Raw genomic sequence first — 20,047 nt, 5'->3', positions numbered from 1 at the left:
AAAGACAGAGAGAGCGTGCGAGCAGGGGAAAGGCAGAGAGAGGGAGACACAGAATCCAAAGCAAGATCCAGGCTCTGAGCTGTTAGCACAGAGCCCGACGCGGGGCTGGAACCCCTGAAACTGTGAGATCACGACCTGAGCCAAAGTCAGATGCTTAACCGACTGAGCCACCCAGGTGCCTCCCCCCAAGTAAAGCTGTTTTTTTTTTTTTTAAAAAAAGGACTCACCCAATGGGACCAAAACCTGGTTCTCCCTGCAGAGAGACCAGACCCACTGGCTAGAGAAACATTGCCATTCCTGAAAGGTGGGAAAGTAACCTTAGCCCCCTCTGATTTGGACCCCAGGCAGCAACCATATCTAGGACCCAACTCACGTTTGCAAAGAAGAAAGGGGTGTACATCCTGATGGAAGGTGAGAAAGGAGAATGCGTTGTTCAGGGTCGGCTCATGTGGGTTCTCTGCACATGCTCCTGGGCCGTTCGCAGCCAGGGTGAAAGCAGCAAGCTCTCACTCTGTGGGACGTGCAATCACCTCGGTGGCTGCAGGGAAACATGATTGTACCTTAACGATAATTTTTTATTCTGCCATTATGAAGGTATATTGCCATGTCAGGAGGAACGAAGTAATGTTATTTAAAAGTTTGTTAGATTGATTAAACCTTTTAAATGTTTGAGGACCTCCATTTGCGCTCTTGCCCCTGTTCCTGAAACTATTAGGGCAGACCTGTCTACCGCACACATTAGTAGCTGAGCTGGGACTACAATGGGGGATGAACCCCACTTGCAAGCCACCTCCCTAAATCAAGTTACCATGCTCTTCTTGCACCTCGATGTTAGAATAATCTCCAAACTGGTCTTTCTACTTCCCCCTCCTGCCGCCCTGGCCCCGCCACAGTCACCTAAAAAGATGACTATGGTCACCTTGACCTAAAAAGGTGATCACCTGGGGGCACCTGGATGGCTCAGTCGGTTGAGCTTCCGACTTCAGCTCAGGTCATGATCTCACAGTTCCTGAGTTCAAGCCCCACGTCGGGCTCTGTGCTGGCAATGTGGAACCTGCTTTGGATTCTCTGTCTCCCCTCTCTCTCTCTCTCTGCCCACCCCCCGCTTGAGTTCTCTCAAAAATAAATAAATAAACATAAAAAAAAAGGTGATCACCTAAAGTGATCCTTTTAAAACATAAGTCAGATACAACCCCTCTACTCAAAGCCCCAAAATGGTTAAAAGCCAATGTCCTCACAACAGTGTGAGGAGGTGCCCTCCCCTGACCTCCTTTTCCACACACTCCTGCTCACTCATTCACTCACTCACTCACCAACTCCACACATGCCTCTCATTTTCTTTTTTTTTTTTAATGTTTATTTATTTTTGAGAGAGAGACAGAGAGACAGTGCGAGCAGAGTTGGGGCAGAGAAAGAGAATCCAAAGCAGGCTCCAGGCTCTGGGGCTTGAACCCACGGACCGAGAGATCATGACCTGAGCCGAAGTCAAGTGCCACATGTGCCTCTCCGATAGTCCTCACACGCCCCCAGGAAGGCTCCTCCTCAGAGCCTTCGTACTCACTGTTTCCTCTACTTTTAACGTTTTTCCCCCAGATGCGACAGGGCACACTCCCTCCATGGTTTCAAGTCCTTGGGTAAATATCTTCTTAGTGGGAACTGCCCTGACCACCTATTTAGGATCAAACTCTAGTAAAAACCCTTCCTCCTTTCCCATTTTACTTTTCTTCCTACTACTTACCATTATCTATCACACTATATAATTTACAGATTTATTTCATTATCTGTCTTGCCTTTAAAAAGCAGGGAAGTTCCATAAAGTCTGATCCATTCACAGCTGTATCCACAGCATCTAGTAGGTATTTGAGAAGTCCTCAATGAATGGGTGAATGAATTAATGGATGAGTGGTGCTTTGCCTCAAAAGTAGCAGCTTCAACTTTTAAGGGCTGGGCAGAGATTAAAAAACCAGTCGGATCAAGAAGACCTTTTTCCAGGGTGAACAAACTGGGAGAGCTGATATCCTGGAAGGCAGGTGGGTGGGAGGACCCAGCAATGTCAAATGCCACCAGAAGCAGAGCAAGATAAACTCTGAACAGTGAAGCTGAATACAAGGATGAGTACAAGGATCTGGCTTGAAGACTTCCCCATGAAAACATACTGCAGAAATATTAAGCGCCATTTTGGTTGTCGTGACTATTTAACCACATTATTACTAAGTTCTCCGGTGAGATCTGAGCAATCTTACAGTAACAGTGGTGAAGAGTAGTGTTATCTGATGTAACTTTTTGCATCTTTCTATAAACAGCTGTAGAATGCCCAACTTCATGGTGATTCTAGGAAGCAAGCTCAGGTCATAGGACGCACATCTTATTATGGCACTGTATACATATTTATTCATTATCATCGCTGCTTAAGTATGACTGGGAACATTGCAGAACACTGTTAGACATTTTGTCTCTTTTGTGTTCCTGTCAGCACAGTGTCAGGATTGAGGAAAGGATTGATCTGGAGTCATAAAGCACCTGAGTTGAAAAATCATCAATCAATGATTGAAAACAATCCTGTGTGTCAGTCACCACTCCAGCTGCTTTCTGCTTTCACATGATAAATAAGGTAGTCTTCAGAACAAGCTAGTGAGGAAATATTATTATTCCAATATATGGCAAGAGCTCAGGCCATGAAGTCACACAGCCTGGGTTTTCATTGCTACTTACCAGTCATGTGTCCTCGGACATCCTTTTTAACCTCTCTGAGTCCTGTAATAACAGCATCTATCTTGTGGGAATAAAATGAGGATTAAAACAAAAGGATATGTATAAAGTTCTCAACGTAGTAAGTAGCGAGCTCTCAGAAAGTATTTTGTTACGACAATTAGTGACAATTGAACCTGAAAGAGCCTGGCTAAGTAATTTGCCCCAAGTATCCTAGCTAGTAAATGAGAGAGTCTAGATTCGAACCCACCTCTTCCATGACCTAAATAATTCTTTCCCCAACTCATCATAGTCACCTCACCATATTTTCCAGTTATGGGGGAGGGCATTCCTTGTTGAATATGAAAGTTACACAGCAAGCTGGGAGGGTCTTGGGCTCACGGTGATGTCAGGTCAGGCTTCAGTCCTCTGGGACCTCTACTGGACTAGCCCATCCAAAAGGGCTCTCCTGCACATCTGGTGCCTGCACAGGGATAATGGGTTGCTGGGCTTACCAAAGATGCTGGGACAGCCACAAAATACAGCACCAAGTCACCAACTGCTGACTCTTCAGGAAAAGTCCTGCTGTACAGAACACATACACATTCCCACCACCACCCGTGTCTCTGTTTTATGATAATACCTAAGGTGTCAACTCCTTGAAAACAAAAACTATTGTGCACTGGTCAATGCCGGCCCCCCAGAACTGCGACTAGGATGTGGCATAAGCTTAATACATATTTGTGGATAAAGGCAGGGAAGGGGGAGATGGAAGAAGGGGAGAGTAGAAGGGAGAGGGAGAGAGGGAATGAGGAAAGTCCTCCCAGGAATGTATGTTGGTATTTTTAAAAAATAGAAGGATATGTTTCGTTCCACTATGAGCCCTGCCTCTTGCGGGTCCATGTTCCACTTTTCAAACAAGGAGACCATCTCCTTCCTAACGTACCCCCAGAGAAAAGGACAGTGTCTCTCATGTGACGCATAGAAACCGCCCTCTACCCCGCCACCATCACTATTTTCCAGCTTGTCAGTCAAAGCCAATGAGCACCAGAGCCTGGCCAATCACTGTACAGCTTGACATTGCCCATCCCCATGGGACCCTCCCCCCAGCGGACTCAGGGTAAATTGCATCAGAACCTCAGGCAGAAGCTGGCATCTGTATTTCTTAGAGTTCGTCAGTTGATTCCAATGCACAGCCAAGAAGCTGCAATTGAGAATGACAGCCACTTGTCTGGAGGATGGACAACTCTTGATACACACACACACACACACACACATACACACACACACACACACTTCAAAATCTAGCTCTTAGAGCCCACAGAGGTGTGTAGTCCCACTTCATCTGAACTCCTCTTAACATACCTTAGCTACCCACCTTCTTCTCCACATTTTAATTTTCATTCGGTTTGTACTTGTCATCTCTTCTGATCGTAAATTCCCGAAGGATAGGATTTTTCTTCCTCCACCCCGTGAGCACCTAAGAGCACCTGGCGTGTACTGCCGCTCGGCCAGCTGCTGACTGCGCGAGCAAGCAGCAGGCCTGAAGGCAGGCAGGCACTTGGAGTGGAGGAGCTGGTCTCACAGAAAATCCTACAAGGATTTTCCTACACATCTTTGGCTTTTCTTCTCTGATTCTTCCTTTTCCTCTGCTCTGGCACTGGACATTCCTACCCATTTCCTGGCTCTCCGGCAAAGTGGGGAGATCCTGGCCCAGAACCCAATTTCTCAGCATTGGGCTGTGTCAACCCTGCTGAGCGGCTGCTGCTTTAAATAAATGCATCTGGGCATTTCAGACTTGCAGCGCAGACCCACCTCGATCCTTGTTACAGCCTCAGATCATTTGAAGCGGCTCAAGAGGGAATGTGAAGGCCCAGACTCCCACAGAGAGGCAGCTAATAAGCTAAAGGGAAAGGGGAATGTCTAACTGAATGGGGGGCAACAGGGATCCTGGCCAAAATTCCCCATCGAAGACACAAAAATCAATTTTGAATGGATTTGGACAGACAGTCCTGCCAGGACATTCCAGTGGCGTCTAAACACCAGCGGTGGACGAGGAGAATGTGTGTTGTTCTGTAGGATCTCCTGGGCTGCCAGGGAACTTGATACCTCCAGCTTGGCCCTCTGTCCCCGGCCTCTGACACCCCTCCCCCTTCCAAAGACCCTCTGGCTGCCTGAGTCACTATAATATATCGCATTCCCCCCCAAGGAGTAAGTCTGCTGCTAGCCTCAGGATAAGCGGTTTCTTGCACTTTTGCTTCCTATTAGGCAGAGAAAATGAGTGGAGATGCCACAATTAGGCCCAGAGCCAGTAAACCAGGTAAAGCTTTTGGAATCAAAACCAAATCCACATGAAACCTAAGAAAAGAGCTTCTTCCTCTCTCCCCAGTTTCCACGTCTTGTTAGGCAGCGGAAGAACTGTGCCTACTCCCACCCTCCTGCGTGAACCACAGAAGTGTCACTATGCAAGGAAAGGCAAATGTGTTTGCTCTATGATGCAAACTCCAGTAGATTGATAGTGCCTGAGGGGAAGCAGCCTTCCCTGAGGCTCAGTGGAAAATTACAATTGATTAGTGATGTCTGCCACGTGCCTGAAAATTACAGTTGATTAGTCATGTCTGCCATGTACCCGGAAAGGCGATTGTAGAGTGTTCACCGTGTTTTTGTCAACCTCCAGGGCGAGATCCAGGCTCCCCGCTAGTAGGAACGGAATTCCCACACGATGGTGACACTGGCACTGCTGTAGTAGGTAGTGTAGCTTGGGTGGGAAGTTGGAGCACAGCTGGTTCTCTTCCATGGGATGGGCTCTTCCTCTCTTTCCTTCATAACTGAGGAAATGAGATAACCCCCTTAGTTGGGGGCATCCTGCATCTCTGAGGACAAAGGCGGGGGAGGTGGAAGACAAGACATGGGTGGCTCTGGGAACATGAGCAAAGGGAATTCTCCAGACTCACATCCCAGCTTCCCGGTCAGAAAGAAGCCAGGGAAGAACAAGGGCTCAGGCTCTAGGGAGAGGTAACTTGCATTGCCATGCTTTCCTCCCACCACCCCCCACCCCCCACTACAGACCTGGAGTACAACCGACAAGCTGGGGAAAGCCTTATTAAAGAAGAGTCCAACCAAAAAACAAAATTTTTTTTTCCAAAGCCACAGTGAACCATGAATTGGACCTGAATGTAAAAAACAGCTTCTGTTTTGTTTGTTGGTTGGCCTGTTCTTTGCTTTTTCAAACAAAAACAATAACAAGAAGGCTGAACTGCAGTAACTTTGATGCTATCTGATAGCATTTGGCCCTGCTCCTACAACCTCCCTGCTTGTCTATGTCTGAGTAAAAACAAAATGCAAGTATGTTATCTGGGGTGGGAAGAAAGGCATGCATTCCCATTATCACATTAACAGATTAGACTCCAAGAGCAGGCCCCGAAGAAACACGGACAGGATGTGCACATTTCTACAGGGAGGGAAGAAGGTCAGAAAAGGCCAGACAAGGGGAGCCTGGATGGCTCAGTTGGTTAAGCATCTGACTCTTGATTTCAGCTCAGGTCATGATCTCCCCATTCATGGGTTCGAGCCCCGCATCAGGCTCTGCACTGACAGTACAGAGCTTGCTTGGGATTCTCCTTTTCCCTCTCTCTCTGTCCTTCCCCTGCTTGAGTGCTCTCTCTCTCTCAAAATAAATAAACATTAAAAAATATATTTAAAAATTTTTTTAAAAAGAAAGAAAGAAAATGCCTGATGAGAAGAAAGAGTCTGGTGCCTCGGTGTGGTATTCTGAAAACAGGGGTCAGGTGACAACTGACAACTGAGGTGACAACTGACAGTAGGCTAGATGAGGAAGGGGCATACCTGGCCAAGAGATCTGAAAGAAGCCCAGATGAAACAGTCAGGTGGCACTTATGTCTCCATTTTATTGAGAAACAGCTCCAGATTCCCAATTTCTCAGCATGTTTCTGCCACGTCCCCATGTAACCCATTGCTGTTGAAAATAACCACTACTGGGGTGGCCTGTTAAAAAGATGTTAACTTGCTGCCTCTTCATCAGAGATACAATAGCTTTCTTTATTGAAAAAATACATACACACACACAGCAGGGGAATTTGACCCATTGAGACCCCACAGAAAGACCTCTTTGGACAGTTAGAGTTTCAACTCGAGGTCTCTGGGCTTCAACAGACTCCTGGGAGCTTTGCTGAGACCTTTCTTAAGGTTTGGCAAGATTCAGTTTTTCTTCCATCAGGTATTTCCTACCTTACAAAAGGAAAAATTCTTAGCTTCTGTATTTAGAAATTTAATACCAATAAAAACAGGGCCGTTTATACATGAAAGACGGAAAACCATCCTCAGGAGGCACCTCAGCTTTGGTCAGTCAGTCAGCAGGGTGTGCTGACCGCATGGCTTTCTCTCTGCACCACACTGAGCAAGGCACAGACAGAGGAGCTGAAGGCTTGGCCCCCGAGGGCAACAAGCAAATTCCCTTCATTCAACAGAAAGGAGCTGACTCCTTTCTATAAGCAAGGCATTGTGCTTTGGAAAAAGAAGCTCTATTAGACAAGGGCCCTATTTTCTGAAATATACACAAATAACTCTAGGAAATGGAAAAATGTGGTAGGAGTTATAAGACAGATTTAGAGAAAGTGCTCAGGACCATGAGTTAAGAGGGGAACAAGCTTCCAGCTGATGTAACCCAAAAATACCCTGTGGAGAAGATGGCAGTTGAGTTAGGGATGGAAGGATTGGCTCCTCAGAGTGGGTTTCTCTCAGAAATGAGGGAGGGAGGTGAGGTGGTGAAAAGCATGAGTGCTAGGACCAGGATGCCTGGGTTTAAGCACAGTCTCCACCGCCACCCCATCAACAAGCGTACTTACGTTTCTGAGCCTCAGTTTTTCTCATCTGTGAATTGGGGCCAATAATATTTACCTCTTAGGGATAAATGAAAGGATTAAATGGGGGAATTAATGAAAAATTCTTGGCATAGAAAGTGCTCAAGAAATGTTACCCCATAATTAGTTTTTCAAAAGATGGTGATCATGAGAACTGTAAAAGATGGCTGACAGATGTAAAGTCTTGCTTGGCAGGGGAAGAAAGCCTGGGTCACAGGTATACAATCAGAAGTTTTGATCTGCTCCCAAAAGTACCATGCTGAACGAGATAACTTAGAAGGAACACTTCCCAGAACCCAAGTCACAGGGAGTAAAGCCATTATCAAGGCAAGGAGAGCCTCTCATGGGGGAACAAGAAGGTCCTTTGGCCCAAATATCACTATCAAAAAGGCCTCAAGTTTACACTTCTGATATTACTTCCAACTGAGTTATGCACAGAAACACAGAGAGCCATTGGCATAGATTGTGAACTTATGTAAACATTTAATTCCACCAACATGTGGGAATCTCTTTCTTTTTAATAAACCAGGTGTCTCAAAAATATGGAAGTGGCCCAGGCTCCTCTTGACCTTTGAGAGGTTATAAGGCAACTTTAGGTAGCCTGAGGTCTCTAATCAAGTCCAGTCACTGATGGGGAGTCAAATGAACAGCAGTCATGCAGTGTCTGACCTAAAGCAGCCATGCTCTTAAGCCTCGTTATCATATGTGGACTTGTAGAAATGAGACCACTAGGCTTACCTGCTCTAACAATAGCATGAGCAAGAGCATAGAAGCAAGGAGCCAGGTACGTGCAAGGGAAAGAGAGTCATGAAGGCTGGTCAAGTATGGAGCCCATGAAAAGAAAAAGAAACCCCAGGGTTCAGAATCCAAGTGGGAATCAGATAATGGAGGAGAGAAAGACTAAAAATTCATGCCAGCTTTTATTGGTGTTCACCAATTTACACAGTTACCAGTGGAATCAAACTGAGTCATTTATCAGTTCCTCACTTGTCACCATTAATTCTGGAAAAGCATTCTTCACTTCCATCATCTCAACCGTCTTAAAAAGTTCTGTCATCACTTCATGTGCCCCTTCCTCATCCTAGGAACTGCCCTGGATGTTCCTTCCCATCTCCTAGATGTATTATTTGCTCAGATATCAAGGAATGAAATGCCCAAGGAGTGAAATCTGCCCATGGCCATTAAGCCATTCATTGCAGAGGCATTGCCTGGTTTGACTTCTTGGTCTTTTTAAAATTTACCAAATACTTTTCTGTCTATGTAATCTATTTGATAAGGGTCAAGTTTTAGAGATCAAGGTATAAAGACCAAAAATTCAGACACATGTTTAGGCAAAGTACTTTTATTACAAAAGGCAGTCTAAAAGGTGTAACTTGGACTGCAATAGAGAATACTCTAGGATATTTCAATGGCTTGTGAAACCATGAGGCAGAATGTTGAAATAGGATTCTTCCAGAAAACCTGAGATGAAAAGTATGAAAGAGATGGTGAGTTGCTTCCACATGCCCATTCTCCCCTCAGAGGCAGGAAAGAGGAGATTGCAATTGTTAGTTGACCCATCCTCCTGTATGACCTCAGTCCAAGAAGTGTTGGTCAAAGTGTTATATGAGATTTTCATACTTGAACCCTCCAATTGTGGCCCAGTAGGTCCCAATTCCAACTGCTGAAGCCTCCCTCTCCTTCAGGCTCCCTTGACAAATCGTCTCCACATCTCATGAGGGCCCACCCCGGGCAGATCTGACCCTAGGTTTCTCTCCGCACTGCCTGTCTGGCTGGACCAGCCTACTCTTGGACCACCTCTACCCAAGGGCAAAGCAGAACAAGGGAGCCCAAGTGGAGAGGAGACCTCTGAAGTCATGGTCAGATGATCTATAATGGCCAGGGCTATGACTGTCTAATGACAGAAATTCAGCAAACAGAACAGCCTATAGTATATAAGCCTATAGTATATTGGAAGTAGTTACTTCCAATAAAGGGAGGCAGGGGAACGGGATGCCCATAGAGGTGGCTGTCAGCTGTTGTCAGTGTTCTATTCTCCATGCTTGTAGTCTTATTTAGAATAAATTACTACCTGGGGCACCTGGGTGGCTCAGTTGGTTAAGCATCTGACTTCAGCTCAGGTCATGATCTCACAATTTGAGTTCAAGTCCCACATCAGGCTCTGAGCTGACAGCTCAGAACCTGGAGCCTGCTTCAGATCCTGTGTCTCCCTCTCTCTCTCTTCCCCTTCCCCCTCCTCTCAAAAATAAAAAAACATTTAAAAAATTAAAATAAATTACTACCTTAATAAAAAGAGGGAACTTGCACATGGGCCAACCATGAAGGTGTGTCATGACCAAGAATTAGAATGAATCTAGTTTGCACTCCTAGGTCAGCTATACCTCTATTTCCAGAAGGCAAAAATTACTACTCAGTGAATGAATTCCCACAAGGAAAATTGCTCTTAAGTTATGACTGGAAAGGATCACAAGAAGGAGAGGGTTCCCTGCAGGGCTGACACGTTCCTTTTCTTCATCTGGTGCTGGTTACTTGGATAGGTTCACTTTATGAAAAGTCCATGAACTATACACTCATGATATACTTGTCTGTGTGTATTATCTTTTTCAAAGAATAGAAAAGGCATTTTTTTAATTGCTCTCCCTATACTAAGATCCAGTGGATCCATCAGTGTATTTAAGAGCAACACTCCAGAGGAGCCAAGATGGCGGAACACCATGGAAGCTTTTTGTGTGTCTCGCGTCCATGAAATACAGCCAGACCAACACTAAACCATCCTGCACGCCTAGAAAACTGATCGAAGGATTAACACAACCGTCTGCACAACCTGAACCACAGAATTCAGCAGGTACATGGCACAGAAAGGTGAACTTGGGGAGTGAGAAGCCGCAGAGGATAGGGAACCACTTTTGCGGGTAGAGAGAGGATGGAGACCGGGGGGGGGGGGGGGGCGGGGAATACAGGAAAAGCACCCCTCCCCAAAAGCAGCAGGAGAGAAAGTGGAAAATTGGAAACAGCCGTAGGGACTAAACTAAAAAGAGAGAAAGGAGAAAGGAGAGGGTTTAAACTCCATTAAGACTGTAAACAAGGGGAGCACAGGGGCTGCAACTCCACAGCTTGATACCTGGCAGTGCTCTGGTGGGAAGGGTGAATCCCCAGAAACAGAGTGGAGTCTGGGAGGTTCTCAGGCCACATGGGGAAAAGCGGTTCCACTACTGGAAGGACATTTGGTAGAGGCTGTTGAAGCCACCTGGTCCCAGCAGACCCAAGAAAACGGCCACATTCACTGGTGCCAGAACAAGGTCGTTAAGGGTGAAACCTGGTGCCAGATGTGTGTTGTGATTTTCCATAATCCCTGAAAAGCTGCTGCTACATTATCTCGCGAACTTTTTCAGGGGTGGGCTGGCACCCAGCTGCAGTCTCAGGGCACCGGCAGCAGCAGGGTCCAGCAAGCATTCCTGGGTGCAGCCGATATTCGGCAATTGCTCACTCAGCCATTACTCAGTGAGACCCTCCTGCAGAGGGGCGGAATGGGTCAAAGTCGCAGTCCTTCAGAAGTAAGGGGCCGGGAAACACCGCCGCATCTGAGACAAAACTCGGGAGAGAGGTACTGCCTGGGGCATGGTCACGGAGAGTGAAAAAGCAGGGAGTGGACAAAAGCCGAAGACAGAGGACAGTTGCGCGATTGCTGATCCGGGAGAACAGACTGGGTAGCTGGGTGGCGCCATTTCACCACTCCCGCGCATGCGCATACGCACCTACGAGGGCCGCAGCAATCCACCCCAGTAGGCTAGCAGCACCATCTAGTGGAGAGCAGAGCTGTTACACTGAGCCCCGCCCAATTGGGCCAACTTCGCTCTTCAAGAACACAAGTATCACCACCAGCTTAGTTTATGGACTATAAAGTGCTAAATAGACTGACTTCTAGAGGAAAACAAAGTAATTTCATTCCTACTTCAATCTGTTAGCAGGTCCGTCTATTTAATTTTCTTTTTTTTCTTTTATTTTCCTTTTTCTCTTTTACGCTTTTATTTTCTTGAATACAGAAAGAGAAAAAAATCATTTTTATTTTCAATTTTGAACAAAAATGTTTTTCTTTGATTTTTATTACTATATTTTTTACTTTTGTGTAAATTTTTTCAAATTCTATTTTACTTCCATCATTTCATTTTAGTATACATCAACGTATTCACCTTTTCAAATTTTCAAACACTTTCCTTTCTTTTTTTCTTTTCATTTCTTCTCTTTTTCTTGAATACAGCAAGAGAAAACTTAATTTTTACTTTCAGTTTCTATCAAAATTATTTTTAATTTTTTAATATATTTTTTGCTTTTATGTAAATTTCTTCAAATTCTATTTTACTTCCATCATTTTATTTTAGTCTACTAGAGTATATTCGCTTTTTCAAATTTTCAAACGATTTCCTTTTTTTCTTTTTTCTTTTTTCCTTTCCTTCTCTTTTCTCTTTTTCATTTCTTTTCTTTTTTCTTGAATACAGAAAGAGAAAAAATTCTTTTTTGCTTTTAATTTTTATTAAAAATATTTTTATTTTTTTCTACTATATTCTTTACTTTTGTGTATATTTTTTCAAATTATATTTTAACCCCATCATCTCATTTAGTCTCCATCAGTGTATTCATTTTTTCAAATTCTCAAACGATTTCCTTTTTTTTCTTCTTACCGCCCCCCTTTTTTTCCTCTAATTTCTCAAACCACTTTCAACACCCAGACCAAAAAACACCTAGAATCTACCATTATTTATTCAATTTGTGTGTGTTTAATTTTTAATTTTAATATTTTGTTTAATTTTAATATTTTTTAATTTCAATTTTTCTACTTCATTAATTCTTTTACTCCCTTCAAAATGATGAAACAAAGGAATTCACCCCAAAAGAAAGAGCACAAAGAAACGACAGCCAGGGATTTAACCAACACAGATACAAGCAAGATGTCTGAACCAGAATTTAGAATCACGATAATAAGAATACTAGCTGCAGTCAAAAATAGATGAGAATCCCTTTCTGCAGAGATAAAAGAAGTAAAAAATAGAATGAAATTAAAAATGGTATAACTGAGCTGAAATCACGGGTGGATACCCTGGTGGCACGGATGGATGAGGCAGAACAGAGAATCAGCTATATAGAGGACAAACTTATAGAGAATAATGAAGCAGAAAAGAAGAGGGAGATTAAGGCAAAAGAGCACAATTTAGGAATTAGAGAAATCAGTGACTCACTAAAAAGGAACAAAATCAGAATCATAGGGGTCCCAGAAGACAAAGAGAGAGAAATAGGGGTGGAAGGGTTATGTGAGCAAAATCATAGCAGAAAACTTTCTTAACCTGGGGAAAGACACAGACATCAAAATCCAGGAAGCACAGAGGACCCCCATTAGATTCAACAGAAACCAACCATCAACAAGGCATATCATAGTCAAATTCACAAAATACTCAGGCAAAGAGAGAATCATGAAAGCAGAAAGGGAGAAAAAGTCCCTAACCTACAAGGGAAGACACATCAGGTTTGCAGCAGACCTATCCACAGTACCTTGGCAGGCCTGAAAGGAGTGGCAGGATATATTCAGTGTGCTGAATCAGAAAAATATGCAGCCAAGAATTCTTTATCCAGCAAGGCTGTCATTCAAAATAGGAGACATAAAAAGTTTCCCAGACAAACACAAATTAAAGGAGTTTGTGACCACTAAACCAGCCCTGCAAGAAATTTTAAGGGGGGCTCTCTGAGGGGAGAACATATGAAAAGAAAAAAAAAAGTATATATACATGAATCCCAAGAGCAACAAAGATTAGAAAGGACCAGAGAACACCACCAGAAACTCTAACTCTACAAGCATCATAATGACAATAAATTCATATCTTTCAGTACTCACTCTAAACGTCAATAGACTCAATGCTCCAATCAAAAGACATAGGGTAACAGAATGGATAAGAAAACAAGATCCATCTAGATGCTGTTTACAAGAAACCCACTTTAGATCTGAAGACACCTTCAGATTGAAAATAAGGGGATGGAGAACCATCTATCATGCTAATCCTCAACAAAAGAAAGCCAGAGTAGCCATACTTACATCAGACAATCTACACTTCAAAATGAAGACTGTATCAAGAGATGCAGAAGGGCATTATATCGTAATCAAGGGGTCTAGCCACCAAGAAGACCTAACGATTGTAAACATTTATGTGCCAAATGTGGCAGCACCCAAATATATAAATCCATTATTCACAAACATAAAGAAACCCATCGATAGTAATACCATAAGAGTAGGAGACTTCAACACCCCACTCACAGCAATGGACAGATCATCTAAGCAAAAAATCAACAGGGAAACAATGGCTTTGAATGACACACTGGACCACATGGACTTAACAGATATATTCAGAACATTTCATCCTAAAGCAGCAGAATATACATTCTTCTCCAGTGCACATGGAACGGTCTCCAGAATAGACCATATACTGGGACACAAATCAGCCCTCAACAAGCACAAAAAGATCGAGATCATATTGTGCATATTTTCAGACCACAATGGTATGAAACTCGAAATCAACCACAAGAAAATTATTTGGAAAGGTAACAAATACTTGGAGACTGAAGAACATCCTACTAAGGAATGAATGGGCTAACCAAGCAGTTAAAGAGGAAATTCAAAAGTATGTGGAAGTCAATGAAAATGATAACACCACAACCCAAAGCCTCTGGGACGCAGCAAAGGCCGTCATAAGAGGAAAGTATATAGCAATCCAGGCCTTCCCAAAGGAGGAAGAAAGATCTCAGATACACAATCTAACCTTACACCTTAAGGAGCTGGAAAAAGAACAGCAAATAAAACCCAAAACCAGAAGAAGACAAGGAATAATAAAGATTAGAGCACAAATTAATGCTATCAAAACAAACAAACAAGCAAACAAAAACAGTAGAACAGATCAGTGAACCCAGAAGCTGGTTTGATCAAAAAGAAAAAGGAAAGGACCCAAATGAATAAAATCAGGAATGAAAGAGGAGAGATCACAACCAACACAGCAGAAGTAAAAACAATAATAAGAGAATATTATGAGCAATTATATGCCAATAAAACGGGAAATCTGGAAGAAATGGAAAAATTCCTAGAAACATATACACCACCAAAACTGAAACAGGAAGAAATAGAAAATTTGAACAGACCCATAACCAGTAAGGAAATCAAATTAGTAATCAAAAATCTCCCAAAAAACAAGAGTCCAGGGCCAGATGGCTTTCCATGGGAATTCTACCAAACATTTAAGGAAGAGTTAACACCTGTTCTCTTGAAGGTGTTCCAAAAAACAGAAATGGAAGGGAAATTTCCAAGCTCTTTCTATGAAGGCAGCATTACCTTGATTCCAAAACCAGACAGAGACCCCACTAAAAAGCAGAACTATAGACCAATTCTCCTGATGAACACGGATGCAAAAATCCTCAATAAGATATTAGCCAACCAGATCCAACAATACATAAAAAAAAATTATTCACCACGACCAAGTGGATTTATACCTGAGATGCAGGGCTGGTTCAATATCTGCAAAACAATTAACATGATTCATCACATCAATAAAAGAAAGGACAAGAACCATATGATCCTCTCAATAGATGCACAGAGAGCATTTGACAAAATACAGCATCCTTTCTTCATAAAAACCCTCAAGAAAGTAGGGATAGAAGGAGCATACCTCGAGATCATAAAGCCATATATGAGCGACCCAATGCTAATATCATCCTCAATGGGGAAAAACTGAGAGCTTTCCCCCTAAGGTCAGGAACAAGACAGGGATGTCCACTCTCACCACTGTAATCAACATAGTATTGGAAGTCTTAGCGCCAGCCATCGGAAAACACAAAGAAATAAAAGGCATCCAAATCAGCCAGGAGGAGGTCAAACTTTCACTCTCCACAGATGACATGATACTCTATATGGAAAACCCAAAAGATTCCACCAAAAAACTGCTAGAATTGATTCATGAATTCAGTAAAGTTGCAGTATATAAAATCAATGCACAGAAATCAGTTGCATTCCTATACCCTAACAATGAAGTGACAGAAAGAGAAATCAAGGAATCAATCCCATTTACAGTTGTACAAAAAAACCATACAATACCTAGGAATAAATACCTAGGAGGTAAAAGAATCTATACACTGAAAACTATAGAAAGCTTATGAAAGAAATTGAAGACACAAAAAAATGGAAAAAGATTCCATGCTCATGGATTAGAAGAACAAATATAGTTAAAATGTCAATACTACCCAAAGCAATCTACATATTCAATGCAATCCCTATCAAAATAACACCAGCATTCTTCACAGAGCTAGAACAAATAATCCTAAAATTTGTAAGGAACCAGAAAAGACCCCGAATAGCCAAAGCAATCTTGAAAAAGAAAACCAAAGCAGGAGGCATCACAATCCCAGACCTCAAGCTATACTACAAAGCTGTAATCATCAAGACAGTATGGTACTGGCACAAAAACAGACACTCAGATCAATGGAACAGAATAGAGAACCCAGAAATGGACCCACAAACGTATGCCAACTAAACTTTGATAAAGCAGGAAAGAATGTCCAATGGAATAAAGACAGTCTCTTCCGCAAGTGGTGCTGGGAAAACTGGACAGCGACATGCAGAAGAATGAACCTGGACCACTTTCTTACACCAGACACAAAAATAAGCTCAAAATGGATGAAAGACCTCAATGTAAGGCAGGAAACCATCAGAATCCTCGAGGAGAAAACAGGCAAAAACCTCTTTGATCCTGGCCACAGCAACTTCTTACTCAACACGTCTCCAGAGGCAAGGAAAACAAAAGTAAAAATGAACTACTGGGACCTCATCAAAATAAAAAGCTTCTGCATGGTTAGGGAAACAATCAGCAAAACTAAAAGGCAACCTACAGAATGAGGGAAGATATTTGCAAACGACATATCAGATAAAGGGTTAGTATCCAAAATCTATAAAGAGCTTATCAAACTCAACACCCAAAAAACAAATAATCCAGTGAAGAAATGGGCAAAAGACATGAATAGACACTTCTCCAAAGAACACATCCAGATGACCAACCGACATATAAAAAAATGTTCAACATCACTCATCATCAGGGAAATACAAATCAAAACCACAATGAGATACCACCTCACACCTGTCAGAATGGCTAACGTTAACAACTCAGGCAACAACAGATGTTGGCAAGGATGCAGAGAAAGAGGATCTCTTTTGCATTGTTGGTGGGAGTGCAAGCTGGTGCAGCCACTCTGGAAAACAGTATGGAGGTTCCCCAAAAAACTAAGAATAGAACTACCCTACGACCCAGCAATTGCACTACTAGGCATTTATCCAAGGAATACAGGTGTGCTGTTTTGAAGGGACACATGCACCCCCGTGTTATAGCAGCACTGTCAACAAGAGTCAAAGTATGGAAAGAGCCCAAATGTCCATCAACGGATGAATGGATAAAGAAGAAGTGGTATATATATATACAATGGAGTATTACTCGGCAATCAAAAGAATGAAATCTTGCCATTTGCAACTATGTGGATGGAACTAGAGGGTATTATGCTAAGCCAAATTAGTCAGAGAAAGACAAAAATCATATGACTTCACTCATATGAGGACTTTAAGAGACAAAACAGATGAACATAAGGGAAGGGAAAAGTAATATAAAAACAGGAAGAGGGACAAAACAGAAGAGACTCATAAATATGGAGAACAAACTGAGGGTTACTGGAGGGGTTGTGGGGGAGGGATGGGCTAAATGGGTAAGGGGCACTAAGGAATCTACTCCCAAAATCATTGTTGCACTATATGCTAATTTGGATGTAAATTTTAAAAAATATAAATTAAAATTTAAAAAAAAGAGCAACACCCCAGAACAAGACTGGAAATACATTCCACAATACTGCCTTTTGGTAAATTCTGTAAGGAAATAGGCTAGAAACCTGTGCCAAGCTGAGTCATATTGAAGCCCAAGGCAAAAGGAAAAATCAGTCATACTTATCTTGACTTTATCAAATTAAATTAAAATTGTATTTTGTTCATCATATAGTTTTATACCTTCATTTTTATTTCTTTTTAAAAGTTGCATTAAAATGTTTTTTTTAACTTGATTACTGAGCTTCTTGGCAGCAATTTAAATTTTGTACATCCTAGCCCCGGCCCTGGCGATAACTATAAACAGCTCGTCGTTGACTCTAGTTCATCAAAAACCCAAATTCTATCTTCCCCATGAACATAAAGGACAGCTCTGATAATGACAGTTCCTTAATAATAACATCAGCCTGTCCACTGATGTAAGGTCTATATGGTACTTCCATATAATTTCATTTATCCTCATAGTAAGCTTGGCGAAAACATCAGTAAGACCTCATTTTTTGTAGGGAGAGCATGAGACTTTGTCTTGGTGGGAAACTAACCTTTCCAAGATTATTTTGGACAGGGATGGCGTATAACTAATCTTTCTAGAACTCCCAGTGTCTAGGACAACTTCTTATAATTCAAGAGTCAGACTCCGTGCCTCCAAATCCTGGATCCACCATTTCCTGGATGGCTGTGTGACCTTGAGCAAATTGCCAAATTTTCCTAAGCTTCATTTTGTCATCTGCAAAATACAGATAAGAATAATCGATTTGTTGTGAGGATGAAATAAATTTATCTGTGTAATGTTCTTAGCAATGTGTTTGGCCCAGAGTAGGAGCTTAATAAATGTTAACTATTACTGCATGTAGTACAGACTTGAAATCATCACATCACAGAAAGGACCAACTGTCATGATAAACTTTCAGTGGGGGACATCTTTCAGCTGCCATCAAATCACCCTGAGAAGGGAGCTTTCATCAGAATCTATTATCAGAAAAGTTATCTGAATCCTAGAAATAGTCAAAAGAGATTTCTGAGTTTTCTTTTGATGCCATTCTGGTCTTGACTTTCTGTTTCCTGAGCTATTTTATAACTCTGTAAGGGCACAGGTTGGCTTGTAGAATTTTGACTGATAGAGATACAAGTAATTTTAATCCAGGGAAGCAGATACTCCATAGATTGCAATGCATGGCCCTACTGAACTTGAACCCAGCAATGTGTGTGTGTGTGTGTGTGTGTGTGTGTGTGTGTGTGTGTATATATATATATATATATATGATTGCATGTATGTATATATCCCCAGCTTCTCAAATTATAATCATAATTATATATAATATATATTCATATATAGTAGATACAGTATAATTAAATATAATTGTATATAATGTGTGTATGTATACATATATATTTATTATATGTTACATAACATAATTATATGCAACACATTATATATTATATAATAATTGTAATTATATAACACATTATAACATATAATTATGTTATAGTTATATCATAAAATTATATGTAATATATACATATGTACATCTATAACTATATATGTATATTATACACATATATATTTTATACATACACACGTATGTATATATCCCTGGCTTTCCAAATGCTCTTTGGACAGGTTTCAACATAGTACTGGTTCTTTAATTAATGAGTTGAATAAAATCTTTGACATGTATGCCTTTTGTATTTGCATGAGTCTTTTTTGTTGTTTTTAGAGTCATGCTTTTTTAACCTTTTGAAAATTATATTTTAACACCATGCACAGAGACAAGGCTTTCTCTGGGGACCCAAATGAGGCCCTTAAGGAAGCCACGTGATTCCTGGCTGAACAGAAACATCCCAGCAACACCTTTCAAATTTGAGTTGGCCACTGAGCAGCGCTGGACCTGGCCCCCTGCCTCAGGCACAGACAGTGTGGGAGTGTTAGGACTTCATGCCCCAGCTCCACTGAGTAGCTTTCCTCCCCTGCTTCGAAATGAGGTTCCAGGTCAGAGCAGAGGCTGTACCAGCCCCCTAGAGCTCACCAACTATTTGGCAAAGTGCAGAGATAACATTCTGTGCAAATTTCCTCACATTGTTCTGCCTGCCTCTAAATGCTCCCAGATGGTTTACTCTAGAGATAAGTATCGGGAGAAGGGTGGAGAACTTGGGTCTCCCCCTCCACATGTCCCAGTCATTCCCACTTTTACCTCCCAGTCACTCAAGATGAATGTGACCTTGTCTCACCTTCTCATTCTGCTACTTTCTGGCAAAAGCTGGAATTAGTCTTTTACCTCCTTCAGAGTCCAAATGAAAATGCCTCCTACCGGGGTCAGAATAAAACTTTAGTGTTGCCCAGTGGGGCTTGTGGTAATGGTGAGCTGTCTCTGAGTACTGCCTTTGTGGGGTCCAGTGGGGGGTGTTATAGGGGGAGCCACATTCCAGTATCCTCTTCCCTCAGCCCAGCCCTCAATCTGCTTCCAACCAGGACCTCTTAGTTTCCTTCCTTTGTTCCCACCCTCTCCCCAAGCCCCTTCCAAATTGCAAGAGAAAACTTTGGATCAAGCCAAGGAGAGAAAAGGAGCCATCTTACCTTAGCTTTAATTTA

Source organism: Lynx rufus, unplaced genomic scaffold (assembly GCF_022079265.1).
Source record: "Lynx rufus isolate CCGP_SWC_20201006 ecotype Redwood Valley unplaced genomic scaffold, mLynRuf1.p SCAF_7, whole genome shotgun sequence".
In the NCBI taxonomy this organism is placed as follows: Eukaryota; Metazoa; Chordata; class Mammalia; order Carnivora; family Felidae; genus Lynx; species Lynx rufus.
Note: the sequence above shows the minus strand (reverse complement) of the source record.